The sequence below is a fragment of the Crinia signifera genome, chromosome 2 (genome assembly GCF_055691185.1).
Source record: "Crinia signifera chromosome 2, ASM5569118v1, whole genome shotgun sequence".
Classification (NCBI taxonomy): Eukaryota; Metazoa; Chordata; class Amphibia; order Anura; family Myobatrachidae; genus Crinia; species Crinia signifera.
The window spans coordinates 8,216,009-8,234,737 of NC_139218.1; the positions used below are offsets into that span (position 1 = coordinate 8,216,009).

At 48.8% G+C, this 18,729-nt stretch overlaps 1 protein-coding gene across 2 annotated transcripts in view; it reads left to right on the forward strand.

The window, feature by feature from the left end:
• BOC (BOC cell adhesion associated, oncogene regulated) overlaps positions 1-18,729 on the forward strand; it is a 132,015-nt gene that overhangs the window by 66,137 nt on the left and 47,149 nt on the right. The window contains exon 1 of one of the 2 annotated variants that reach the window (XM_083171524.1): positions 4,502-4,835. The exons of the other annotated variant lie outside the window; for it this stretch is intronic. The gene's annotated coding sequence lies outside the window, so the exon portion shown is untranslated. Of the gene's footprint in view, positions 1-4,501; positions 4,836-18,729 lie in introns of those variants that run through there. 2 annotated transcript variants of the gene reach the window in all.

Below are 18,729 nucleotides of genomic sequence, written 5' to 3' on the forward strand. Positions count from 1 at the left end.
CTCTCACCGGTCCTGCATTCCCAGCTAATGCCTCCATTCCTCCGCTCTCACCAGCCCTGCATTCCCAGCTAATGGCCCGATTCCTCCGCTCTCAGTGGTCCTGCATTCCTCTCTAATGGCCCCATTCCTCTGCTATCACCGGTTCTGCATTCCCAACTAATGCCTCCATTCCTCCGCTCTCACCGGTCCTGCATTCCCAGCTAATGCCTCCATTCCTCTGCTCTCACCGGTCCTGTATCCCTATCTAATGGCCTAATTCCTCCGCTCTCACCGGTCCTGTATCCCTATCTAATGGCCTAATTCCTCTGCTCTCACCGGTCCTGCATTCCCAGCTAATGGGCTAATTCCTCTGCTCTCACCGTTCCTTCATTCCCAGCTAATGCCACCATTCCTCCGCTCTTACCGGTCCTGCATTCCCAGCTAATGCCTCCATTCCTCCGCTCTCACCGGTCCTATATTCCAAGCTAATGCCACCATTCCTCCGCTTTCACCGGTCCTGCATTGCCAGCTATGGCGCCATTCCTCCACTCTCACCAGTCCTGCATTCCCAGCTAATGCCTCCATTCCTCCGCTCTCACCGGTCCTGCATTCCCAGCTAATGCCTCCATTCCTCCGCTCTCACCAGTCCTGCATTCCCAGCTAATGCTTCCATTCCTCTGCTCTCACCGGTCCTGCATTCCCAGCTAATGGCCCCATTCCCCCTCTCTCACCGGTCCTGTATTTTCAGCTAATGCCTCCATTCCTCCGCTCTTACCTGTCCTGTATTCCCAGCTAATGGGCCCCATTCCTCCGCTCTCACCGGTCCTGCGGTGTGCAGAGTGGCGGAGGAGAGGCAGAAGGAGGGAGCGGAGGCTGCTGCAGAGACCCGGCTGGCCGCTGAAGAAAGGAGGAGGCTGCTGTGTCTGCCGGGTAGTGCCGAGTGCATCGACATCCGGCCGGAGGCGCAGCGCTGCATCCCCGCCACCATCCCTCGGCAGGACCATCAACGCGGGGGACCCCCCCCCCCCCACACCCCTGGGGACCCCCCACCCCCGGTGGAACACTGGAATTTGCTGCGCTATATAAGAAACTGTAAATAAATAAATAATACTGTTACCTACCTGGCTGCTGCAATGACCAGTGGTGCCACTGATGGCTGCCTAGGCGCTGTGCAGCTCGAGGGTATGTGTTCCCTGTGTGATAACTGTACTGTCCCTGCTTATATTGTTACCTACCTGGCTGCTGCAAAGACCACTGGTGCCGCTGATGGCTGCCTAGGCGCTGTGCAGCTCAGCAGGTAGGTGTTCCCTGTGTGATAACTGTACTGTCCCTGCTTATATTGTTACCTACCTGGCTGCTGCAAAGACCACTGGTGCCGCTGATGGCTGCCTAGGTGCTGTGCAGCTCGGCAGGTATGTGTTCCCTGTGTGATAACTGTACTGTCCCTGCTTATATTGTTACCTACTTCACTTGGCTGCTGCAATGACCAGTGGTGCCGCCGATGGCTGCCTAGGCACTGTGCAGCTCGGTGGGTTTATGTTCCCTGAGTGATAACTACTGTCCCTGCTTATATTGTCACCTACCTGGCTGCTGCAATGACCAGTGGTGCCACTGATGGCTGCCTAGGCGCTGTGCAGCTCGGTGGGTGACAATATAAGCAGTGATAACTGTACTGTCCCTGCTTATATTGTTACCTATCTGGCTGCTGCAATGACCAGTGGTGCCGCTGATGGCTGCCTAGGCGCTGTGCAGCTCAGCAGGTAGGTGTTCCCTGTGTGATAACTGTACTGTCCCTGCTTATATTGTTACCTACCTGGCTGCTGCAAAGACCACTGGTGCCGCTGATGGCTGCCTAGGTGCTGTGCAGCTCGGCAGGTATGTGTTCCCTGTGTGATAACTGTACTGTCCCTGCTTATATTGTTACCTACCTGGCTGCTGCAATGACCAGTGGCGCTGATGGCTGCCTAGGCGCTGTGTAGCTCGGCAGGTATGTGTTCCCTGTTTGATAACTTTACTGTATCTGCTTATACTGTTACCTACCTGGCTGCTGCAATGACCAGTGGCGCTGATGGCTGCCTAGGCGCTGTGCAGCTCGGGGGTATGTGTTCCCTGTGTGATAACTGTACTGTCCCTGCTTATATTGTTACCTACCTGGCTGCTGCAATGACCAGTGGTGCCGCTGATGGCTGCCTAGGCGCTGTGTAGCTCGGTGGGTATGTGTTCCCTGTGTGATACTGTACTGTCTCTGCTTATACTGTTACCTACCTGGCTGCTGCAATGACCAGTAATGCCGCTGATGGCTGCCTAGGCACTGTGCAGCTCGGTGGGTATGTGTTCCCTGTGTGATAACTGTACTGTCCCTGCTTATACTGTTACCTACCTGGTTGCTACAATGACCAGTGGTGCCGCTGATGGCTGCCAAGGCGCTGTGCAGCTCGGCAGGTATGTGTTCCCTGTGTGATACTCTACTGTCTCTGCTTATATTGTTACCTACCTGGCTGCTGCAATGACCAGTGGTGCCGCTGCTGGCTGCCTAGGCACTGTGCAGCTCGGTGGGTATGTGTTCCCTGTGTGATAACTGTACTGTCCCTGCTTATACTGTTACCTACCTGGTTGCTACAATGACCAGTGGTGCCGCTGATGGCTGCCTAGGCGCTGTGCAGCTCGGTGGGTATGTGTTCCCTGTGTGATACTGTACTGTCTCTGCTTATAATGTTACCTACCTGGCTGCTGCAATGACCAGTGGTGCCGCTGATGGCTGCCTAGGCGCTGTGCAGCTCGGCGGGTATGTGTTCCCTGTGTGATACTGTACTGTCTCTGCTTATATTGTTACCTACCTGGCTGCTGCAATGACCAGTGGTGCCACTAATGGCTGCCTAGGTGCTGTGGAGCTCGGTGGGTATGTGTTCCCTGTGTGATAACTGTACTGTCCCTGCTTATATTGTTACCTACCTGGCTGCTGCAGTGACCAGTGGTACCGCTGATGGCTGCCTAGGTACTGTGCAGCTCGGCAGGTATGTGTTCCCTGTGTGATAACTGTACTGTCTCTGCTTATACTGTTACCTACCTGGCTGCTGCAATGACCAGTGGCGCTGATGGCTGCCTAGGCGCTGTGTAGCTCGGCAGGTATGTGTTCCCTGTGTGATAACTGTACTGTCCCTGCTTATACCGTTACCTACCTGGCTGCTGCAATGACCAGTGGTGTCGCTGATGGCTGCCTAGGCGCTGTTCAGCTTGGTGGGTATGTGTTCCCTGTGTGATAACTGTACTGTCTCTGCTTATATTGTTACCTACCTGGCTGCTGCAATGACCAGTGATGTCGCTGATGGCTGCCTAGGCGCTGTGTAGCTCTGCAGGTATGTGTTCCCTGTGTGATACGGAAGCAGTATGAAATCCCGGCGGTCGGGATCCCGGCGTTCAAAATCCCGACGCCTGAATCCCGACCGCCGAAATCCCGACAAGGGGGGGACGTGGATCTCCCCCCTTGCGGGTTCGCTACGCTCGGCACACTAATTTATTCTCCCTCCAGGGGTGTCGTGGACACCCCAGGAGGGAGAAAGTGTCGGGATTTCGGCGGTCGGGATTCCGGCGTCGGGATTCTGAACGCCGGGATCCCGACCGCTGGGATTTTAACTGCATCCCTGTGATACTGTACTGTCCCTGCTTATATTGTTACCTACCTGGCTGCTGCAATGACCAGTGGTGCCGCTGATGGCTGCCTAGGCGCTGTATAGCTCGGCGGGCATGTGTCCACCGCATGCAATGTCTTAATGTAATGTATGTAATTTCTTCCCCCCTTCCTCCCTGCTTGATGCTGCACTGTAATCCACAAAAAATTCCTAGTGTGCTCAAGCATACATGGCCAATAAAGTTGATTCTGATACGGCGCTGCCGGCCCCTTGTGGCACCAGGTAAATGAAGGATAACGATGTATCTGTACTGCGCCTTCAGTCCTGTTGAAGTAAGAACGCTATATATAAATGATTTTTATTAATAACAATTGTTATATTAGCTGCTTATGCCCGTATGGCGGAACATCTCACGGAATGAAGTCTTCCATTGCATTTACTTCTCAAAACAAAGTAAAAAAAAATTATAGTTTTAACTTTCAATATATATATTTTTTTTTCATTTTTAGAATGCTGCCGGAATTTGGTTGGAGAGTGTTGATGGTACTCGGTTGGCAGACCAGGCCGCCGGGCACACTGGCATCTAACGGGCGGCATTCCCTTTAGACAATGTCAGGGAGAACTTGCTGTGAGCAGTGAGTTAAATGTCATCCTCTTCTTCTTCTCCCCCAGCAGCTGCACAGACCCCTTATGAATAGGGGGAGGGAGAGAGGGTCTTTCAGCTACCCCACAAAAAAACACTGGGGGGGGGGAGGGTTCAGTCCTCCAGGCTCTGCCTGAGCATCAGCCCGAAAAAATAACTTTTCCCACCTCTAATCCTTCATGTGGGTAGTTTGCAATTACCCGAAAACTCGCATCCTCCAAGCTGGGGGTGAAGCCAGCACTTTATATTTGGTCCTCAGACTGGGAATGCGACTTGTGTGTGTTTTGGTACATGCCTCCCACCCCACAGTACCTCCTGCCCAGCAGTCCCATCCCCCTCTCCGAGGGGAGGCTCCTATTCAGCCAAAGAAGGGATTGTTTTAGAGAAGCAGTCATCCAAAAAGAGCCGCAGACCCCATTCTGAAATCTGAGGGCACAACATGCTCACTGACTTTGTGCAACACTCCTGCATCTGAGCCACCCCAAATTCTGCACCCCTACAAAACTTTCCGCCTCTCTCCAGACTGGTGGGGCTGAGGAATTTCTGCATTTCCAGGACTCCGGCTGCCGCTCTCTGTCTCTCTGGTAAGTCTAAACTTTCTTCTACACCCTTCCAAACTTTCCTGCTGCTGGGTGTTCTCCTGCCCCTGTCCTGCCTGCTTACCTGTGGTCTGGGATTACCTGGATCGCTGTCACCCAGGGACACTCCTGGGTCACGGGGAGACTGGTTCCCCAAATTGTACCAGAGGTTCCTGTTCCTGGGATCGGGGTGTTCCATGGAGTCTGGCAGCCTGGGCCTAGTCTGTTGTCCTGCACATTCCCTGTGGTTACTGAATGTTCCAAACTCTCCGCAGTCTGGGAACATCCTAATTATGTCCTGGAAGTCCGATACGGATCCCAAACTGGACTTTGCAACACGTCCCCCCTGTTTTTAATTCCCCACATCCTGCTTTATGTCCATTAATAAATTGTTGTAGTAATGTTTACCATGGTGTATTTAGTGTATACTATACACAGAAACACACTGTGCAATTGGGGCTTGTTTATAAAAGGTGCAAAAATAGAGTTTCCGAGATGTCGGGTAATTCTAACAATAGTCCGGTGACTTAGGTGATGTCATTTGTGTATATTACACATCAGTGTTTACATGCGTCCAAGATGTCGGGTAATTCTGTCAATAGTCCGGTGACTTAGGTGATGTCATTTGTGTATATTACACATCAGTGTTTACATGTGTCTGAGTTGTCTTATATGTCGCATTACTTGTGTCTCTGACAGACAGGCATCATGTAAGTCGCTGTCAGAGTATATGAGGTAATAGAATGTCATTATCTAGAATATTCTTTTATATAAGTACGATTAAAGTAACAACGTTGGTATGAGAGTCGGCAGCATGGAGGAAAGGACATTATCTAACGTGGAATAATTACACGGTAGACAGCCCAGGGGACTCTCTGTGTATTGTGTGTGTAATATATAATCATTTGCACTATTAGTGCTCAATCTGAGCGGCGTTCGCTGGGGGTGTCATGCTGGGACATTCTGCAATCTGTGGCTGCGGGACAAGGTATCGGGGACGCTAATAGGGTAGATAGCCGGTATGATACTATAAGGGTATTTATCAAAGCTTCAATAGATATATAATTGTGTGTGTGATAAACTACCAGCCACTTAGCTTCTGTCTTACATTCTACAGGCTGTTTGAAAAAAGGACAGTTGATTGATACTATTTATCTCTCACAATTTTTCTCTCCCCAAGCTTTGATAAATACCACCGATAGTACAGTGGTTATGCGCTGTAGATACAACGGTGCTATACGTTGTTCTGTCTGATTGTTCCTGACCACCGCGTATCGTTTACTATATGCGTCATGTGTAATAATGGGCATTTTGTGTTTATTACAAGTGTTTGACTTTTTGGTTTTCTGTGACTTTATATCGGTGTGAGGAAAAAATATCTCTGTGTCCTGTATTTATTTATAGTTTTGTCTTGGGGGTGATGTGTTCCCCACATTGTGCACCGGCGCTGAGCCTGGAGATAACGAGGGGGGGGGGGGGGGTAAGTCTGTGACATAGGGGGACATGGGATTACCACAGATCTAAATGGACAAGTTATTGGTAAATGAGTTTTTAGTTTGTGCGTGTGTCAGCCTCGGAGCGCGTGTGACACAAGTACACACTGGTGATTATACTGTGCCAGGTATCCTGGATATTGGGGGAGCTATTATTTGGGGTGAATTGAGTATCGGTATTTTGGATAGTTTTGCACCTAACGGTGTGTTTCCTGCTCCTGCATGGGGCATAGCGTCGACTCAATGAAGATTGACATACAGTAGGTTGGACCACTGGAGGTCGACACCAGATATAGGTGGACATGGCTAAGGTCGGTAGGTCGACACAAGCATTTGGTCGCCAATGGGACGGTCAACGGTGAAAAGGTCGACATAAGCTTTTCACATTTTTGTTCCAAATGTTGCTGCCCCGCCATGCTTTGGGCAAGGTGCCTCACATGGTTATATCCTCCCAAAATGCTGTAGTGGATTGTAGGGTATGAAATACTGCCTGTCGTCACAAGTCGGCAAAAAAAAACGTGAAAAACTCATGTAAACCTTCCCATTGTCAACTTAATGCTTGCATTGGGCTGTTGACCTTCTTAGGGTTGACCTATCCCCGTATGTCCCCCAGCACCACCATTGCTGCCCCGGAGAGATGAAGGAGACGCACCAATTGCTGGAGGACAGTTTTCGAGAGTCTCATCCTCCTAATGTTTTGCGTTCCGTCCTTGCATCATATTAGATTGTAAGCCTGTGGGGCCACAGTGCCGGATACTTTAAGTTACATTTATTCACCAAATTATTTTGGAAATGAGTTAAATCTCAGCTGTCCGAGGATTTCCGCAACCTGTGGATCTGTCCCTCCTGAGGAACCATAAGTCCCAGCATTGCTGACGTTAGTAAGATACCAGCCTAATACCGTACAGAGAGTACCGTGTGTTTGCGCAGTGTCGGCCTTGTTAGTGTGGGCTTTGGGGGTGGTGACACCTGAACTCTGTGTAATAACCGGGACTGTATAATGACCAGGAGTGTTAGTGAGGGCAGATAACATATTATCAGACCTATGTGCACAATAAATGGCGAGATGTCAGCGTAGGTCATGGTGACAGGAAGGGGTTAATCTTACGCCATGTTGTCTATTGTTCCCTTACAAATATAATATATCCCATGGTGTTGGCGGCGCGGGCCTGCACGGTCACAGGGGGATCTGCTTCGTGTCAGGTGCGGCTCAGCTGCATTATAGGGGGTGAAGGGGGGAGGGGGGGGAGAAGGTGTTAGAACACACTACAAAGCCACCAAGGTGTATTAGTGTGACCGCAGGCCATCGGTTGGAGTTTTATATATGGAAGCTGTAATGAGCTGTAAAACACACGCCGGTTTCTGCCTCTGCTAAAGGCGCCTGCAGGTTCTCTAGCCATTGCGGCACCTTAGCAATTACTGAGGTAGAATAATCATTTCCCAGCATGCTTTAGGGTCAGCACTTTTTTTTTGTGGGGTTGCGTTACATATTGCGGTTGCGTTACATATTGCGGTTGAGTTACATATTTATAATGAGACATTGTTCCAGGCATAGTGTCGTTCAGAAAACTACGACTTACGTTTAAAGTTGACTTTTTCTCCAGTAATCTGTGTACATTAGGCGGCCATTTTGCATTTCTATGTCGGCCAGTATGGAGAACGGAGGGTAGACTAAACCCAATTCCGGGGAATAGGAGTAGGCGATATGTAGCGTACAAAAGCTGCGGGAGTTTTCCTGCTCCTCAGAGCTTACAATCTACAGTAATAAAGTTACTTTATTTACTTCTATCACCACAAACTCTGTGGGAAAATAAACTTAAAAATCAGTCGGTAAATTCACTAAAACTTCTAAAAATGAAATTAGGTGATGTTGCCTATAGTAACCAATCCGATTCTGTCTATCATTTTGTAGGACACATGATAGACATGTTGGTTGCTATGGGCAACATACATTTTTAGCAGAGGGTATGATGGGGTGATGTGGATCATGGTAACTAATCGGTTCTAACTTCTACACCTTACCTCTCTCCAAGATTTGATACCTCTTCCCCAGACACACTGCACCTGGCAAATACCACAGGAATAACTTGTGTGCCCAGTATCCTAAAGGTGCGTACAGTGCACACGGAACAATGCCGGAAGGGCTCCGACATCGGTCACGAGTGTATCAAATCGTTCATCGTGCGTACACACTGAAAGATTGGTCTATGATCTTCCTGCATGACCATCGTTAACGATGCACGGAACGATCTGAACGATTGGTCGTTCCCACATTGTCCTTCAAATCGTTCCGTGTGTACGGGGCTATAGGGCCATTGCAGTTTTCCCAACAGGACCATGAGTTGTCATTTGCATATCATTACCCAGAGTCCCCTGCTGTTGACCCTTCATACTTGACATATATTTGTGCTTGCTCGGTGCCATGGTGCTGCGATGTGGTGCTGGGTGGGTGCAGCTGTTGAGGCAGGGTTGAAATTATTTGCAGGAACTGAGTTTGTTAAATAGCTTTGTGTGCTCAGGGGTAAATCGGTCCTAATTTGGGGTCTGTGTACTAAGCTTTGGAGAGTGCTAAAGTGGACGGAGATAAAATACCAGCCAACCAGCTCACTGTCATTTATCACACAGCCTGTAACATGACAGTTAGGAGCTGGTTGGCTGGTACTTTAACTCCGTCCACGTTTTTACTCTCCAAAGCTCAGTACATAGATGCTAAACTACCAACCAATCAGCTACTGGGCCAGATGCACTAAACTTCAAAAGTGATAAAATGGAGAGTGATAAACTTACAGCCAATCAGCTCCTACCTGACATTTTTCAAACCCAGCCTGAAACATGGCAGGTAGGAGCTGATTGGCTGGCTGTTTATCACTCTCCATTTTATCACTTTTGAAGCTTAGTGCATCTGGCCCAATAACTGTCATCTTTTCATATATAGCCGGTAACAGCAATTAGGAGCTGATTGGTTGATATTATCTCTCTCTGCAAGGCTTAGTACATCTGCCCCTGTGTTTGTAAACTATTGGTCAGGAGTTGACTGGTTGGTACTCTCCAAGCTTTGATAATTCTCCCCCTGTAAGCGATATCATTAGATTGTTATGATGCATGTGATTAGGAATTCGCCCATTTCCGCATGAGTAGGCCCCGTTTTTCCCCCAATCTGTGCCGCTATCCCGGCTGGAAGATCCGGGCACCATTGTCGGAGCTTGTGTTATGTATTTTATTATGCAGATTCCTCGCCCCTTAACTCCTTCGTTTGTGGGCGACTCTCCTCCAGAAGTCAATTGAGGACAGAAGGTTGTTTAACTATAATGGTGCCGGGGGAGGGGGCGTGAGCGCGGAAGAGACACATAACGTCTCTGGCTGGAAAGTTTGCGTTTTGGACGTGTTTATTTTATTTTCCTGCGATTAGCGCTCGGATTGACAGAGGCTAATGCCGGGTTCTGCCTCAGTGTAAAGTCAACGAAGGTGAGAAATACGATAAGGGGAGCGGTGACGTTACAGCAGGATTCCGTAATCTTTCACCCTCCGGGCTCTTGTGAAACTCGTGACGAGTCTCAGCATGCCAAAGGTGGCGTCCGAAATATCGCTCGCAGCAAGGCGCTCGTGAGCGCGCACATCAATATTCTGCGCCAATGGCATCGGTGTGACCTAGAAGTTACACCCGCCGTTGGTTCTGTTTTATGTATGGTTCTTCTAGATCTATCCATTTGCACAGAGGGCCAGTGGCTTTTTATGCAACAACCAGGTTTTATCTGCTTCCTAACAGTTATGGAGAACATACAAACTCCACACAAATAAGGTGGTGATGGGTTCAAGCCCAGACCTTCAGAGCTGTGAGGCAGCACAGAGTATGCTTAGGAACCCCATGCAAACACAGGGAGAACATACAAACTCCACACCAATGGGGTGGCGATGGGTTCAAAGCCAGACCTTCAGAGCTGTGAGGCAGCACAGAGTATGCTTAGGAATCCCATGCAAACACAGGGAGAACGTACAAACTCCACACCAATGGGGTGGCGATGGGTTCAAAGCCAGACCTTCAGAGCTGTGAGGCAGCACGAGTATGCTTAGGAACCCCATGCAAACACAGGGAGAACGTACAAACTCCACACCAATGGGGTGGCGATGGGTTCAAAGCCAGACCTTCAGAGCTGTGAGGCAGCAATGCTAGCCATCACGCCACCATGGTGCCCTACTAAGGGGATGCCTAGTACAGTCCAGAAAATGATAGGTTGCTATGGACAACAAGAGCACTTTTCCTTTGGTAGCTGAAATCTGGTTGCTATGAGCATTTCACAAATGCAATCTGTCAGGTTGCTAGGGGCAACACCTCCATCTTTCCTTTTTGATACGCTTTATCCATGGTGAGATTGCGCGGTGTTTTATGCGGCGACGGGGAGACGGTTTCCTGACGCAGCGGCGTAAAGTGAAGTTGTGCTCAGTGTGAATAACGCAGTGGGGTAATTTACTGCTGCCTCAGCTGGGGCTCATTAGAAGTGCTCGCTGATCCCTGCGCGGCAGCATAAAGGAGGCCATTGTGTGCAGGCTGAGAAGTGGTTTTATGCTGCCGTTTCATGTCCACAATGGTGTCGCACATATAAATGTAGGGTCCAGGATGGTGTGTCCCATGATCCCCCCCCCCCCCCCCCCCCCCTCTCTCTTCCCATCTCGTCTGGTTGTTTCGGTGACAGCTCTGGGGTTTTAGAGGGTAATTTGCCTCAAGGGCTGAGATGCCACAAACCTTAAGAAAACAAGACCTTGGGTCATTAAAAACACACCCTGGTCACCTGAAACCTCAAACCCTACCACTCAGGAGAAAATATTAGGTTACACAACCTCCAGAGGCTTCCTGGCCGCGTAACCCTTCACACGCTCCAGGGGAAGCTGCCCGCTGGAGTCAGAACTCAGATCCCCCCCATCTTGGAAACAAACCGCGGATGATCCTGAACCTGCGCTGCGTCACATTCCAATCTAGTGTCGACTCTTTGTGTGACTGTCAAAACCTGAGCACATACAGTAGACCCCCTAGTTGGTGTACCGCTCCCAATCGGAGTCCACATGGGTGGTAACAGATGTATCAAGCTACAAAAAGTGATCAAGTGGAGAGTGATAAACAACCAGCCAATCAGCTCCTGCCTGTCATGTGAAAGGCTGGGGTTGAAAAGTGCCAGTTAGGAGTAGTGTGTCGGAAGCTGAAGTTGCAGTAGGGTGCACACGACCAGGCAATAGCCTAATCAGAGTTGCAAACATATAAAAGGTATTTTTTAAATACATAATTAAAAACATATGTCAGCATAAGAAGGTCATTTTCTTTATCTGCATTTTCCAAATTAAACAAGAGAGTTGTGGTGCTGCCGTGTAAAGGATCGTCCTGCCGCATAACACCACACCCACAGCGCCATCTGCAGGTTCAGAAAGTGAGTGGTGGATATATAAATGTCATCCCTCCCACCATAGAGAACCACTATTCCTCTAGAATGTAAGCTCCCACAAGCAGGGCCCTCTCTCCTCATGCGCTCTTTCCACTCCACTGACGTCATTGCACAACCTCATCCGATTATCTAAGCAGTTTTCTCCTCTCCTTGGCTGACATTACCTTAGTGTCGTCCTATTGATCCCTCTAGTGCCGGAACGGTGGCACATTGACCGGTTTCTTACTCTCTTCCTGATGTAAAGCTTCGCTTTGTAGTTATTACTCGTTGACAAAGAGCCGCTGGAATTCTTAACAACCCTGGTATATTGAGCAGGGGGAAATGGCTTAGACCTTTGCAACCTGTCTGTCCTCGCTGGCGTATAAATAACTTGCTGCGCTCTTATCAAGGACATGAATATCTACAGTACATGTGGCTTTGTACAGAAAATGTCTTCAACTAACATGTATAGAAATGGCAAGACTCTATCGGGGGGATTCAATTATTTATCGCCCCATATCTCCCGACTAAAGTGACGGAAGATTGCTGGGGGATATTCAATTGTTTTTTTTTCTTTCTTTTTTGTTTTGTGCTAACTATGGTTGGGATGGCGGCTAAATCCAACCAAACTAATGTGCGCTTGAGCGCTCAAACTGGTCATATTTTGCGCATGTTGGCAGCGATCGTACGCTAATGAAACAGTTGAACAGTTCCACTGGGCGCCATCTGCTGGCTGCCTCTGCGCTTTACATTTGAATTCATGAAGCAGTAAAAAGAGTGGTGAAGAGAGCCAGTGGTAAAGTTGCCCATGGCAACCAATCAGCTGCTACGTATACTTTTTATAGAATGCACCTAAGAAATGTTAGCTCAATGCTGATTGGTTTCCTGCATTTGCAGTCTAAGGGCCAGATGTACTAAGCTTGAAAAGTGATAAAATGGAGAGTGATAAACAGCCAGCCAATCAGCTCCTACCATGTCACAGAATGTGTTTGAAAAATGTCAGGCAGGAGCTGATTGGCTGGCTGCTTATCACTCTCCATTTTATCACTTTTCAAGCTTAGTGCATCTGGCCCAATAGCTCCAAAAGTTGTGGTACACATCTGTACATAGGACATGTATCTATGACAAGAAAGGTGGCCCCTCTCAGCTCTGGGCCCATAGCAGCTGCACCCCCTGCACCTATAGTAGCTACACCCCTGTATATAACACATGTAACTGTGACAGGGAAGGTGGCCCCTCTCAGCTCTGGGCCCCATAGCAGCTGCACCCCCTGCACCTATGGTAGCCACACCCTGTATATAACACATGTAACTGTGACAGGGAAGGTGGCCCCTCTCAGCTCTGGGCCCCATAGCAGCTGCACCCCCTGCACGTATGGTAGCTACACCCCTGTATATAACCGATGGGTACTTGTGAGTTATCTGGGCTGCCGATTTTTTGATTGTATGCCTTAAGTTAAGGCATACAATCAGATGCGATGCGATATCGCATCGCATCGCATGCGATCATCGGATGCGATGACCCGATTTTTCCATAGGAATCAATGTTAAAATTGACTGAGTCCATTTTAACATGGAATTCAATGGGAAAAAGGGGTCCTTTTCATGCCCCTACTATCCAAGTGGGCATGGAGTTGGATATAAACCTGTGGCGAGCATAGCGAGCCACCGAGCCTGAAGCGTGGCGAGCAAACGGTATTCTGTGTCCCCTCGCGGGGCTCGCTACGCTCGCCACGCTTCGGGCTCGGTGGCTCGCTACGCTCGCCACAGGTTTATATCCAACTCCATGCCCACTTGGATAGTAGGGGTATGAAAAGGACCCCTTTTTCCCATTGAATTCCATGTTAAAATGGACTCAGTCCATTTTAACATTGATTCCTATGGAAAAATCGGGTCATCGCATCGCATCCGATGGTCGCATGCGATGCGATGCGATGTGCCCGATCCGACCCGATTTAGAAATCGGCAGCCCGGATAACTCACAAGTACCAACCGATGTTACTGTGACAGGGAAGGTGGCCCCTCTCAGCTCTGGCCCCATAGCAGCTGCACCTATGGTAGCCACGCCTCTGTATATAACACATGTAACTGTGACAGGGAAGGTGGCCCCTCTCTCTGGGCCCCATAGCAGCACTACTCCCTGCACCTATGGTAGTTACACCCCTGTATATAACACATGTAACTGTGACAGGGAAGGTGGCCCCTCTCAGTCTGGGCCCCATAGCAGCTGCACTCCCTGCACCAATGGTAGTTACACCCCTGTATATAACACATGTAACTGTGACAGGGAAGGTGGCCCCTCTCAGCTCTGGGCCCCATAGCAGCTGCACTCCCTGCACCTATGGTAGCTACACCCCTGTATATAACACATGTAACTGTGACAGGGAAGGTGGCCCCTCTCAGCTCTGGGCCCCATAGCAGCTGCACCCCCTGCACGTATGGTAGCTACACCCCTGTATATAACACATGTAACTGTGACAGGGAAGGTGGCCCCTCTCAGCTCTGGGCCCATAGCAGCTGCACCCACTGCACAAATGGTTACTTGTGATGTGTATGTAATATGCCTGGTCCACCCTGCGTCCTGTTACCCAGTCACCCGGTGTTCCTTGCAGCAGTGTGTTGGCAGTGAGAGTGGACTGTGTTGGCACAGCCGCGGTAACACTAGAATCCCCAAGTGGTTTGGTAACTGGAGATTCTCTGGGAGTGCAATTAGTCTTCTGCCCAAATCCCAGACTTGGCTCTTACGTTGGATGTGAGTCAGATTCTTCTTAAACTTCCTCAGTTAGAGTCGGTCACCCACATAGTACAAACCGATGACCCTTAAATCCCCAACGCGCTTTTACGTGACGCCATTTCTCACTTTTAACTCCTGATCTGAAAGGTTTCATAGATTTACCAAATACCCCCCCCCCCCCCTGGGGTAGTTTATGTTGTGGAATGATACAATAGTAAGGGCAGTATTCAGCGACAATATCGATGTTGCCCAAATATTTGGCGCTGATGTCTCTCACACGGAGTGGTAGACACGTATGTAGTTCCTTATATCCCCCTACGTGACAGATCAGATAAACACTCTGGTTGGTTATAATGTACGGTATGGCCATTGCCAAATAAAACATGGCTGGGAGAGAGAGTTTATTCATGTGGGAAACGCTTGCCACAACTTTTATGATACCTTGGCCACTAGGTGGCAGGGTACTAGGCCGCGCCGTTTGTGTTGTTTAGCAATGGGCAGACTTTGGCGGATTGCGGTGCCCACGTTACGTGCATGTCTGTACACTTGGGCTTGCTGTTTGTGTCACCATCGATGACGCATTGTTACTGTACGTCTTCAGTGTTAGTTATAGCATTGCATAGAAACATTCTCCCTATATAGTGCATGTTCTTTAAGGGATCGCTGACAAAAGCTCTAGGACTGGGATGAGTAAATTGCACACGGGGCATCAGTGGATGAGTCCTAGTTAGATCGTTCACACTCCAGGCCTGATTAAGGTCTGCTCGCTGGTGAACGTCCACCACGCAGATGTCCCCCGGCAGCATACAAATGGATGTGTACACTTCCACATTCATTCGCATTAATGCATACAGGTGAAAAAAAATCATTGGATGATCGCCGTCCATCAGCCACCGCCCACCGCCCAGAGCAGGGAACGCCACGCCTACGTTCCCAAGGAAATGCCCAGGAGACGCCCATAAAATGGTGTTCCCCTGATGCTGCATCCCCATCGGAACGGGCCCGAATTCAGCCACTTCCCAGTCCGCGTGAATCAGGCCCACTCTACGAACTGATTTATCATTTCCATCAGTTATTTCTCAGCATTTTTGCTCCTTTGTTTCCCAAATCTATCGGAAACCTGTGACGTTACAGCGTATCTGTCATATGGCAGAGGCAGTATATTTCTGAGCTTTTAACAGGTGATTTCCCTCCAATATCGGGAGATATTTCAGCAGATTGCAGGAACCATATTACAGATCTCCTTGGCAGCAGTGAAGCCTCATAAACAATCATTTCTCATGACCTCATGTCGCCCTGGCCCGGAGCATATACGGCAGTCTGTGCCAGCCAAGACGTTGGCAGTAAAGGGGCAACCATCGCTATCACCTCACTGCCTGTGTTGAAGCTGCAAATCACCAGCTAGGGAGGAGAATGGAGGATCCCAGAGAGGGATTTTGTGATCCCCCTCCATTAATGCTCTCCCGGTATGGACCCATCTGCTAATTCCATCAGAAGTTTTTTTTGGCTATTTGAGGTGAATCATTTCAGATCTTGGTATAATGATCCAGATTGCAGTCCCTAAAGAGGATAAATGGGACGGCGATAGGCGAGGTTACAGAATTCTATATATACAGTCATCATATCCATAGGTTGGGATGGAGAACCTTATACTAAGGCGATTCCAAAAGGTAACATATATCCCTGAGTCCCTCCCGCCATAGTTTTATGTGGAGTCAGGCACACCCGTCCCTGGTGTTACCTGGTGTAGGGAGCAGAGGGATGGCACCCTACCTGTCTGTCTGCAGGGTATGCCTGTATCAGCGATCATTCGAGTGCAGACTTCTAGATCATTCATCAGCTGTTTCCGCTGCTGTGTTTTTATGAGGGATTTAAAGAGTTTATATAAAGAGCAATCTATATAATGTGTGAGAGCTTTTTGGGGTGATATAAAGAAGGCCCATTGTGGTCGCAAGCCACTTTCTGAGATGCGGTCTCCCTGTGGTCGCAGACACGGGAGATCGAGATGCCACAAAACACACAATTCATTGAAAACCCGGCAGTAGGTAACCCTTTGTGGTTATGTGTAAATCTTGTGTATTTGTGCCGTGTTAATGCGTGTTACAGATATGACCTAGCTTTCACAAAAACACGTTTAGGGACCTTTTTTATATGAAATAATCTGCATGTGTTTTAGTACTGACTAAAACTTTATTAGTTTTTTTTTGTCATTATTATTTTTTAAACAAGGAAAAATGTCCTTAGTGATGTCACTGGTTCTTGATGAATTGAGAATCTGCATTCTTAGTGATGTCGTAGGCTCCTAGTGACTGGATATTCTGCATTATTAGGGATGTCACAGGCTCCTAGTATCTGTATAAGCTGCACTCTTAGTGATGTCACTGGTTTCAAATGACTGGATAGGCTGCACTCTCAGTGATGTCACTGTTCCCTAGTGACTGGATAGGCTGCCCTTTTAGTGATGTCACTAGTCTCTAGTGACTGGGTAGGCTGCACTGGTGATGTCACTAGTTCCAGTGGCTGGATAGGCTGCACTCTCAGTGATGTCACTGGTTCCTAGTGACTGTATTGGTTGCACTATCAGTGATGTCATTGGTTTCTAGAGACTGGATAGGCTGCACCTCTAGGGATGTCACTGGCTCCTGTTCACTGGATAGGCTGCATTCTCAGTGATGTCACTGGTTCCTGGTGACTGTAGAGGCTGCACTCTCAGTGATGTCACTGGTTTCTAGTGACTGGATTGTCTGCGCTCTCAGTGATGTCACTGGTTCCTAGTGGCTGGATAGGCTGCCCTCTCCGTGATGTCACTGGTTTCTAATGACTGGATAGGCTGTACTCTCAGTGTTGTCACTGGTCTCTAGTGACTAGATAGGCTGCACCCTCAGTGATGTCACTGGTTCCTAGTGACTATATTATCTGCACTCTCAGTCATGTCACTGGTTCCTAGTGGCTGGATAGGCTGCACTCTCTGTGATGTCACTGGTTTCTAGTGACTGGATTATCTGCGCTCTCAGTGATGTCGCTGGTTTTTAATGAATGGATAGACTGCACTCTCTGATGTCACTGGTTTCTAGTGGCTGGATAGGCTACACTCTCTGTGATGTCGCTGGTTTCTAATGACTGGATAGACTGCACTCTCAGTGATGTCACTGGTTTCTAGTGACTGGATAGGCTGCACCCCCTGTGATGTCACTGGTTTCTAGTGACTGGATAGGCTGCACACAGAAACGTGTATGCACCAGTAGACCCCACCAAAAGCTATTTTCCCTCTTGTGAGTGCTGCACATATAGAGATTTGGCCCCAGGGAGATGCATCACACCGTAGTTCCCTGTCACTGAAGGCACATCTATTTATTGTGCTAATTATTGAGTCTGCCTGAAGCGCTTTGGTTCTTCCGTTTACTCAGTCGCACAAAGGGAAAAAGTCAACAATTTATTGGTTTAAAAAGCAGCTTGACTATAGACTTATCACACAGAGCAGGGGATTAGCTAGATCCACACAGGCCTTTATGTTATGTGTTGTTATGTTCTGGGTGTTTACATTGGACACAGCAGTAGGTGTGAATCCTCCTGACACTGATGTGTTACCTGTGTCCTGACTGTGGCAGGTTACAGCCATAATAAATAAAGTGTAATAGCGCTAAAGGTAATAAGACCACGGAGTTTACATACTTAGCAGCACTGTGGTAGATAATACTACGGCCAGTTCTGTGACTGGAGAAGACTCTGCCGTTATGTCCTGGTACTGTAACATGGTATTGTGGCCCCCGCAGTGCTGTCCTCATACTGTATGCAGCTGATATTTGTGGTCACCAACCTGCATGTCTGCCTCTGCTGTTATTCATCAAAGATCTGATCCTTCCCAATTATAGGAGCTGAGAGGGCACTAATATGTGTGACGCCAGGAGAGGAGGGGGCACTAATACGTGTGACACACCGGGAGCTGAGGGGGCACTAACACGTGTGACACACCAGGTGTTGAGGGGGCACTAATACATTTGACATACCGGGAGCTGAGGAGACATTAATACACCTGACATACCCAGAGCTGAGGGGGCACTAATACACGTGACATACCCAGAGCTGAGGGGACACTAATACATGTGACATACCCAGAGCTGAGGGGACACTAATACATGTGACACACCGGGAGCTGAGGGGACACTAATACACGTGACACACCCAGAGCTGAGGAGGCACTTAGACACGTGACATACCCAGAGCTGAGGGAGCACTAATACACATGACACACCCAGAGCTGAG